This window comes from Heteronotia binoei, chromosome 20, assembly GCF_032191835.1.
Source record: "Heteronotia binoei isolate CCM8104 ecotype False Entrance Well chromosome 20, APGP_CSIRO_Hbin_v1, whole genome shotgun sequence".
In the NCBI taxonomy this organism is placed as follows: domain Eukaryota; kingdom Metazoa; phylum Chordata; class Lepidosauria; order Squamata; family Gekkonidae; genus Heteronotia; species Heteronotia binoei.
The window spans coordinates 10,176,409-10,186,529 of NC_083242.1; positions in this window are offsets into that span (position 1 = coordinate 10,176,409).

A 10,121-nucleotide genomic window follows, 5' to 3' on the forward strand; every position below is an offset into this window, starting at 1 on the left:
AAAAAAGCCCTGATTTAATTTATCTGAGATTCAGAGAATAAGGCGGGATATAAATCCAATATCTTCTTCTCTCAGTCTTCTGGATGCGATGACTTCAGCACTGGTGCATGCATACAAGAGAAATGCACGGTTGTGCTGCCGCAAATTACCCTTTTAAAAGACCTGAAAAATAAAGACTGCATTTTTGGGAGAGATGGAACTCTCTGCATGTGCTCTATGACATTCTGCTCTCAAGGTGCAGATAAGCTGTGATGAAGCAAATGCAGGAATTGAATTCAGGACTTTTTTTTGTAGAAAAGGCCCAGCAGGGACTCATTTGCATATTAGGCCACACCCCTGACATTAAGCCAGAAAAAAACTGCATTCCTGCTCAAAAAAAGCCCTGATTTAATTTATTTTGCCCTCTGCACATCCGTTTCTGATGCTCGCCCAAACATTTGGGCAAGGCACCCGTCACCTTTTCATAGACTCTGCATGATCCTTTTTGTCAGTCTGTTTTTAAAAGGGTTGCTGGTTCCCTCTGCAAAACACTGCACGATCAGACTCTCTCGAATCCAAATTTCCCTTGAGATAAAGCTGCTTTGCACATGCTCAGTCAGAGATGCTCCACTGTAGGCACCAGAGGGTTGGAAAACATGCTTCGGGAGGGGCCCTGGCTCAGTGGCAGAACAGCTGCTTGACACACACAGAAGATCTCAGGTTCAGTCTCGGGCATTTCCCGTTCAAAGGATCTGGCAGTAGGTGATGTGGAAGACATCAGGCTGGGACCCTGCAGAGCCGCTGCCAGTCTGAGGAGACAAGACTGACCCTGATGGACCATGGCTCTGATTCCATAGATGGCAGCTTCCTGTCTTCATGTTGGCACAAAGGCAGTAGGTCTGCGAACTGTGAGGACCAGAGTTTTGGGGGGGGGGTTGTAGCAGGAACTCCTTTGCATATTAGGGCACACCCCCATGATGTAGCCAATCCTCCTGAAGCTTACAGTAGGCCCTGTACTAAGAGCCCTGGAAGCTCTTGGAGGATTGGCTACATCAGTGGGGCGTGGCCTAATATGCAAAGGAGCTCCTGCTAAAATTCCACCCCTGGAGAAAGCTATATAGTGCAGGGGTAGCCAACGGTAGCTCTCCAGATGTTTTTTGCCTACAACTCCCATCAGCCCCAGCCATTGGCCATGCTGGCTGGGGCTGATGGGAGTTGTAGGCAAAAAAAAAACCTGGGGAGCTACCGTTGGCCACCCCTGATATAGTGGGTTAACTGGTCTTCAGCACCAAGGACAGCTCCGCAGGGATCAGAGAAGTTATTCCGAAGAAGGTCACAGATAAACCTCTTGCAACTTGGGGTACGCTGCAAGAGGTTTTAAAGAGGAAAGCCCTGGCCCAGAAGTAGGCAGTATTGTACCCAGGGCTTTTTTTGTAGCAGGAACTCCTTTGCCTATTAGGCCGCACCGCCCTGATGTAGCCAGTCTTCCGAGAGCTTACAGTAGGCCTTGTATGAAGAGCCTTCTAAGCCCTTGGAGGATTGGCTACATCAGGAGTGCGTGGCCTAATATGCAAAGGAGTTCCTGCTACCAAAACAATGCCATGGTGAGGACTACCCCATTACCCATCATTACAAGATAAAATCTTCACGTTCAGAAGCAGCATAATTTTTTGGGGGGGGGGTTGTATTTTTAAAAACAATATTTTTATTAAGCTTTTCCATACATATATATAAAAGAACAAGAAAAATGTAAGCAATAAAAACAAAAAAGAGAAAAAAGCAGGGGAAAAAGCTGAGAAACGTATCTTTACAGTTTAACCGAGCCCAAAAATATCTCCGCAGCAAAGCAGAATACAATCATTCATTATTATTATTTGTATTTTGTGTGTGCATGCCTGGAAGTCATGATAACTTTTGGCAACTCCTACTGGAGCCTGGAGAACATTCAGCGAAGGGACTTGATACAGCCTGCCTCAGCCTCCCGACTGCTGGTATTTCAAGGAGGTTTCCCATCCAAGCTAAGATCAGCCCTGCTTAGCTTCTGAGGTATGTGGAGATCAGGCTTGCCTGGGCTATCCAGGTTAAGCCCAGAAGCAGCAAACTCTGAGCACAGATTAGGGCAGGGGTGGCCAAACTGTGGCTTGGGAGTCACAACTGGCTCTCAAAGTCCCCACATCACTTCTCCAAGCCTAGCCAGCTGATGGTTTGAAGAATGCATTTAAAGTTGTGGCAAAAATTTTGGCTGATGTTCTTAAATTTAAATCTGACTATGTATGAATGCATTTTAAGCTCAGTTTCTTTTTTATCTCTAATGTTCAAATTTTTTATATTCGATGTATTCTCATTTGAAACTATTATGCCATTAAAGGTTGGGTATGGTGATGGTGGCATTTAAAGTTAGTTTTCCTTCCTTCCTTCCTTCCTTCCTTCCTTCCTTCCTTCCTTCCTTCCTTCCTTCCTTCCTTCCTTCCTTCCTTCCTTCCTTCCTTCCTTCCTTCCTTCCTTCCTCCCTCCCTCCCTCCCTCCCTCCGCTTTCAAACATCTGACATTCATGTCTTGCGGCTCTCAAATATCTGGCATTTATTCTAGGTCAGGGGTGGCCAGTGGTAGCTCTCCAGATGTTTTTTGCCTACAACTCCCATCTAGCATGGCCAATGGCTGCGGTTGATGGGAGTTGTAGGCAAAAAACATCTGGAGAGCTACCGCTGGCCACCCCTGTTCTATGTGGCTCTTACATTAAGCAAGTTTGGCCACCCCTGGATGAGGGGGAAGGGATAAGAGAAGTCTGTCGCTGGCATCTTTTGCTCACAGCCATCTGAATAGCCTCTGTTGGAAACAGGATGCCGGATTAGACAGGGGTTTTGTCTGGCCCAACAAACCAAGGCTTCTGTTCTCGTGGGACTCGTCTCCGATCTGACCTTCGGCTGGAGCCCAGCTTTTTTCCAGCGTTTGAAAAGAAGGTTATTAAGTGAGGTCCTCTCTCGGCTTTCATTTGTCCTTCCAGTTAATAATATCTGGCTCCCCCCTCCATAGAGGCCTGCTGTGTCCCAGGCGATCCAAATATCCCTCCCTCTTCTCCCCCCCCCCCTCCAAAGGAAAGGATTAATTAAGCGTAGCTCCTTTCGACTCCAATTGTGGAAAACAAAGAATCTCGTTGAGCTGGTACCGTGCCCTTTTACAAAGGCAAGTGAGTTTAGCAGCATGGAGTCATTTTGACATCTCTTTCAGAAGGGAAGGATTAGGTGACTCCGAAAAAGTTGGCTAGGATGAGTAAGAAGATGTCGCATAGATGTTGGAAATGTAAAAAACATGAAGGTTCTTTCTTCCATATGTGGTGGACTTGTGAAAAAGCGAAAGAGTACTGGAAGATGATACAACAAGAAATCTCCAAAATTTTGGGTTACGACTTTAAGAAAACTGCAGAGACGTTCTTGCTTGGATTACAATTAGAAAAATTTCCAAAGGAAGACAGGACTTTAATTTGGTACTTGTTATCAGCTGCTAGGACATTGTATACACAGCTATGGAAACAAGAAAAAATACCAGAGAAATGGGACTGGACTATGAAAGTTTTATCATGGAGTGAGACGGACAAACTAACTAGAACGCTAAGAGAATATGATTTAGATATATTCAAAAAGGAGTGGAAGAAATTTAAAGGATATATGGAGAAAGAGTGGAATGTAAAAAGACATTGGACAAGCTAGAGGGTCACTCTACCACATTTGGTGGAACTGTGAGATTGCTAGAAAATTTTGGATACAAATAAGTATATGGATCCAAAAGGTATTAAAGAAAAGGTTAAAACACTCACCCGAACTGTATTTGTTGAGTGTATGTAGAGAAAACTTAACACAGGGTGAGAAAAAACTGGTAATATATATGATCACAACAGCCAGAATCCTCTTTGCAAAATATTGGAAATCCCCCCAAATCCCGTGTAAGGAAGAATTTTTGTTTAAATTACTGGAGTCTGCCGAAATGGATGTTTTAACTATAAGGTTGAGAGATGGAAACTGGCAAGAATGTACAAAAACTTGGGAACCAGTGTATATATGGGCGAAAGGTATGGGATATGATATGAGACAGTAGACTTAATATCCTTATATGCTCCTAAAGCTCCTTTTACAGGTGGTGGTGGAAGATGGGTGGGTATGGGATATATGTTTTTCTTTTCTCCTTTCTTGTAATGTTATTTTTTGGTGGTGTCTTTGGTTTTTTGTTTGTATTGTTTTTCCTTGAACCTCAATAAATGTTTAATTTCCAAAAAAAAAAAAAAAGACATTGGACAATTTTTTAGCATTAATGAGGAAAAAAAATTTATATTGAACTTTGATCAGTTAGTAGTACCTTTAGTATTGAACTTAAATCTATAACTTCGGGGAAGTCAACATTGGAGGGAGGGGGGATTGAAATACCATATGGGTTAGTACTGAAAATTTATAATTAAGATTTGTGACCATATGTTATCAATAAATTGTTAAAACACAGAAGGGAAGGATTAGGATAAGGGCAAAGGGAACCTCCACATCCAGAGGCAGTCAACCTCTGAATACGAGTGCCAGGAGGCAATGTCAGGAGAAGGCCTCAGCCTGCATGCCCTGTTGTGGGCAGGGCCAGCACGTGGGAGTAGGCGGGGTAGGCGGCTGCCTTACTCCCCTACGCTCTTCGGAGGCTTCCTCACAAATTATCTCAGAGTCGGAGCGCCCGCCCCTCTGCCCACGGCCCCTGCTGCAGCCTGCAGGCACCTTCTTAAAAGCCCTTTGACTAAGCCGTGGGGGAGAGGCAGAGAGAGGCAAACTTGGCAACGACACCAGCAGTAGCCCCACCAAACTTGTTGGGCCAAGATTGTCTCAGTTGCTGGCTGCCCGTGCAGGGAAGACTAGGAAGACTGCAGGGGGGGGGAGGAGGGAAGCCAGCCTGGCGTCCCTAAAGTTCGTGGGGGCCCATAGGCCAGTGCTTCCTTGGCCTAATTGTTAATCCGTCCCTGGTGTCTATGATGCCCAGTTTGAAAGTGCGTGGCTCTACACCTTGCGCACTGTTTCCGGGTACCTTAGTAGGCATTCTGCAGCCGGTGTAGCTTCAGCGGCCTGATCAGCGGCTGATTCTTCCCTGCGCGCAGCAAAAAACAGTGTAAATTCTGCAGAACGAGCCAAACAGGTTGCAGAATCCAGTTCTCGCTGCAGAACATCCCAGCATCCCGTTGGTAACAACCCACTGAGCTTTAGCCGCTGAGCCGGATTATAGCGTGCTTTATAGACAATCCTATTTCAAAAAGAAATCTCTCTTATCTGCAATCGTCCCCGGCTCGGCGCTTACTGCAAACGAAGAACCCGGGCCGTTTTTCAGCCACTCGGGTGGCTCGTTATGGGCTTTGCGTTTGCCCTTTCCGTAATTAAGCCGTACGACCCAGCAAGATTCCGTTTGCTCGCACTTAATTCACGCCCAGCGGCTTATGGCAGCGCCTGGGGGAATTCGGGCTGCCTGGAACAGACACCATATCATTTTCCGCTCCAGGATTTCTTAATGTGATTATACGTATTATCTGCATTGGTAATTAGCAGCCGGATCCTGCTCTTCTGGATGTCGGCGGCAAAAGGCCCCCGGACTGCTGATGGGGACAGAATCCGTCCTCTTGGAGACGATGCCATAATTTCCCTCCAACCTCTCCCTGTGCTGGAGGAGTATTAAATGCTCTAGTGAATTATGAGGCGGGAGGGGAAGAGAGGCACGTGTGTGGATTGAGATTCTCCACAGTCAGTTAAAGCTCTTGATCTTTCTGGCTCGGCTGATGTTTTGAGGACACGGTATTTTGAAATGTAGGTCTCAGCAGGGAAAAACCCGCTCCCGGCTGCTTTGCCCCCATTTACTTGGCAGTTCGCTGGGTTTTTTTTCTCAAGCTGTTCCAAGCTTGACTGACAGATTCTTCTCTCCCAGCCCTGAACGTGTACTCCACAGTCAGCACCAGCTAAAGATATGCGAGACACTTGTCGGTTCTATTATCGCAGCGACCACCCTGTGAGGTGGGCTGAGGGATGGAGTGACCAGCCCAAAGTCACCCCGAAGGAGAAGACCACAGATTTATACCCCGCCTTTCTAATCAGAGTCTCAGAGCAGCTCACAATCTCCTTTATCTTGTTCCCCCACAGCAGACACCCTGTGAGATGGGTGGGGCTGAGAGAGCCCTCAAAGAAGCTGCCTTTTCAAGGATAGCTCTGTGAGAGACACGGCTGGCCCAAGGCCATTCCAGCAGCTGCAGGTGGAGGAGTGAGGAATGAAACCTGGTTGTCTCAGAGAAGAATCTGCACACTTAAGAAGAAGATATTGGATTTATATCCCGCCCTCCACTCCGAAGAGTCTCAGAGCAGCTCACAATCTCCTTTACCTTCCTCCCACACAACAGACGCCCTGTGAGGTGGGTGGGGCTGGAGAGGGCTCTCACAGCAGCTGCCCTTTCAAGGACAACCTCTGCCAGAGCTGTGGCTGACCCAAGGCCATTCCAGCAGGTGCAAGTGGGGGAGTGGGGAATCGAACCCGGTTCTCCCAGATAAGAGCCGGCGCACTTAACCACTGCACCAAACTGGCTCTCGCTCAGCAAGCCAGGTTCAATCCCTGAGATCTCCAGTTTAAAAAAATAAATCTCCAATTTAAAAAAATGAATCTAGCAGTAGGTGATGTGAGAGACCCTGGAGAGCCATTGCCGGTCTGAGCAGCCAATACTGACCTTGACGGACCAAGGCAGTAGAAGGCAGCTTCATATCTTTGGATCCCAGTTTGGCATGCAGTTTTGCATCATGTAGGCAGTCGGGATATTTACAACACTGCAGGCTGCCCAAACCATATTCTCCTCCCCGCCCTTGTCCATTCTGAGCTGGAAATGCGATACTCCAACCCAGGCCTCCGATTCAGCAGGAGCTCACAGGAGCACAGCTCCTGAACCTTTCTGAGGGTTCCTCCTCTTCCTCCCCACCTACCTTGTCCATTGAGTAGTAGGTGCAGCTGCATAAGGATCCCTGGATTAGGAGAGCGGGCAGCCAGCCAGCCACCAGGGGCTTGGACACACCCCTAGAAGCCCTCCTTAACCCCTGGAGAAGCCTGCGCCACCCTTTCTCCACTTCTTATGCAATTTTGGGCAGCGGGGGACTTGCTGACCTTTAGCCTGGGGGGGCGGCCCAGGAGAGCCCCAGGTGAGCGAGGCCTGCTTGGGCTGGCTGGATCTCTAGCCTGCCCAAGACGACCTCGCTCGCCCAGGGCTCTCCTTTCTTGCATCGGGTTGCTTTTGGCTGGGGGTGGCGGCATATGCTATTGAGTTACGCTAATGAGCTCCACCACCTATTTTTCTACAAAATGACCCATGCTCCATCCCCTTCCACTTTGGAGAATCCAGCAGGACGGCACACTCTCTATTTAAATCGCAGTTTCCTAGCCAGAAAGGCTCATTTCCTCACTACGAAAGCGGAGATTCTCAAGAAATGCCTGCGTGAAATCTCAGCATATGAACATCTGTATACCTAACAGAAGCCGGGAGAAACCTGCAATTTCTTCACTCCCTCAGTCAGCTGCGAACAAGAGGCTGGCTGGCGCTTATATAGGGTAGAAGACCCTGATTGTCTTGTCTGCCTGGTGACACTGGTGTAGAATCTCCCTTGGCTGCATTTCTCCTGTTGTGTCTTTTCTGCCTCGCTGACCAGAGAGCGAGCGCGAGCGCGCGTGGGACGAGCAAGGCTCAAATCTCTCCTGCCCACTTTCAGCCTTCCCCCCCCACCAGCAGCTGCCGAAGTGGTTCAGTCTGCGGCATTATGTAATTCAGACAGTGCCCTCGTGTGCAATCTGGCTAATTCCAATGATTCTCCTTTTGGGGGGAACGTCTCTCTGCCTTGGGGCGTGGCGGACCCAAGGCTGAGATCATGCCTACTCGCCATTGCCATTAAAACCGTTGTGCGGGTGCATCGATAAATGCGCCACCCATGCAAAACCCGATCCGTCCCAGAAAATGGGATGTGTGTTGCTGATGTTTAACACCTACGGCGGCCTCCCTGAAACAGACACACACGCCTCAACGGCTGCTTACAGCGGACACAAATCAAAGTATGCCAGGCATTCCCCAACATGGTGTTCGAGGGCACCATCACGCCTGCTGAGCCAGCTTGGTGTAGTGGTTAAGTGCGCAGACTTATCTGGGAGAACCGGGTTTGATTCCCCACTCCCTCACTCCTCCTCTGCTGGAATAGTCTTGGGTCAGCCACAGCTCTCGCAGAGGTTGTCCTTGAAAGGGCAGCTGCTGTAAGAGCTCTCTCAGCCCCACCTACCTCACAGGGTGTCTGTTGTGGGGGAGGTAAAGGAGATTGTGACCGCTCTGAGATTCAGAGTATAGGGCGGAGTATAAATCCAATATCTTCCTTTTCTTCTTTATGAAAATGTCCCCCTGAACAATTCCCTTTTAGATGTTTGAGGAAACTATAGAAGTGTGGGAAGCTTTCTGAAATAGGGTTGGATCTCTCTACTCCAAAGAGAGCCAGTTTGGTGGAGTGGTTAAGTGCGCAAACTCTTATCTGGGAGAACTGGGTTTGATTCCCCACTCCTCCACTTGCAGCTGCTGGAATGGCCTTGGGTCAGCCATAGCTCTGAAAAGTTGTCCTTGAAAGGGCAGCTTCTGGGAGAGCCCTCTCAGCCCCACTCACCTCGCAGGGTGTCTGTTGTGGGGGGAGAAGATATAGGAGAGTGTAAGCCACTCTGAGACTCTGATTCAGAGAGAAGGGGGGGCGGTATAAATCTGCAGTCTTCTTCTTCTTTACCTGGCACACGTTTTGAGAAAGTGGGTGGGATCAGGTAGGGATTTTACCCAGTCAAGTTTCTGTTGGGTTGCCAGCTCCAGGTTGGGAAATACCTGGAGATATGGGGGGAGGGGCGGAACCTCAGAAGGGAAGGGTTGTGGGCATAATGCCATCCATTCAACTTCCAAACCTGCCATTTTCTCCTCATGAATTGACTTCTGTTTCCTGGAGAGCAGTTGTGATAGCAGGAGGTCTCCAGCTATCAGCTGGAGGATGGCAACCCTGGGTTTCTGATCGACCACTGGCGATTTGGTGGGCTGTGGAGATTTTTTTATTTCTTAATGTAGCTTTGGCGAGCAGCTGCCACCACAGTGCAAGGATCTTCACGGTGCGACAGGAAATAGGCCATGACAGACATTTTGTGGCCGGAATTGCTTCCTGCAGCAGCCATTTTGTGGCTACGCCCACAGAACTCTTTAAAAGGTCAGGGACCCCAGCTCTATGCCATCAGCACCGCAGGAAGTGACTGGAATCACATCCTGGACTTGTGACCCCACTGGCTGGGTCTTCACTTCTACCTGCCTGTTAGTGGTACAGCTACAGGGTACGCCTGGCTTGAGGCAACAAACTACCTTGGCCAGACAGACACAAAGAATTCATGGTTACAGGAAGTATAAAAATAGTCCAAAGAAAGTACAGTTGGCTTTGCTGGATTGAACAGTCCAGCCCAGGGATGGCCAAACATAAGAGCCTCATAGAATAAACATCAGATGTTTGAGGGAAGGAAGGAAAGAAAATAGATGGGGAGGGAGAGGTAGAAAGAAAGCAACTTTAACTTTAAATGCATTCTCCAAGCCACTGGCTGGCTTGGCAAAGTAATTTAACGAGACAAATGCCTTTTCCAAGCTGGCTGATGGGGCGCTGGGGGATTCAAGAGCCATGCAATACATGTGAAAGTGCCACACGTGGCTACCGAGCCACAGTTTGGCCACGCCGGTCCAGCCCAACGTTGTACCAGATGCCAGTTGGATGATGACTCTGGATACTCCCGAGCTAGACACAAAAACAAAGGCCACCCTCTTTTGTTTGTCTCCAGCGCTTAGGAAATCTGTGATAGACTGCCCCTGAATTGATAGGATCCAACCCCCTGTCCTGATCATACCTGTTGACAAAGCGATCCAGATATATGGCATTAGCAATGGCTGTGAGGAACTGCAAAATCCACGTGAGTTGCAAATAACTTGAAGCCTGCGCCTCTCCTCCCTCCGTCTCTCTTGCCTCCAGTGCCCGCTTGACAACACCTTAGTGGGCTTAGCTGTGCCGTGAGGCAATTATTCATTATGACTTTTTTTTGCCCTGTGTACCAAG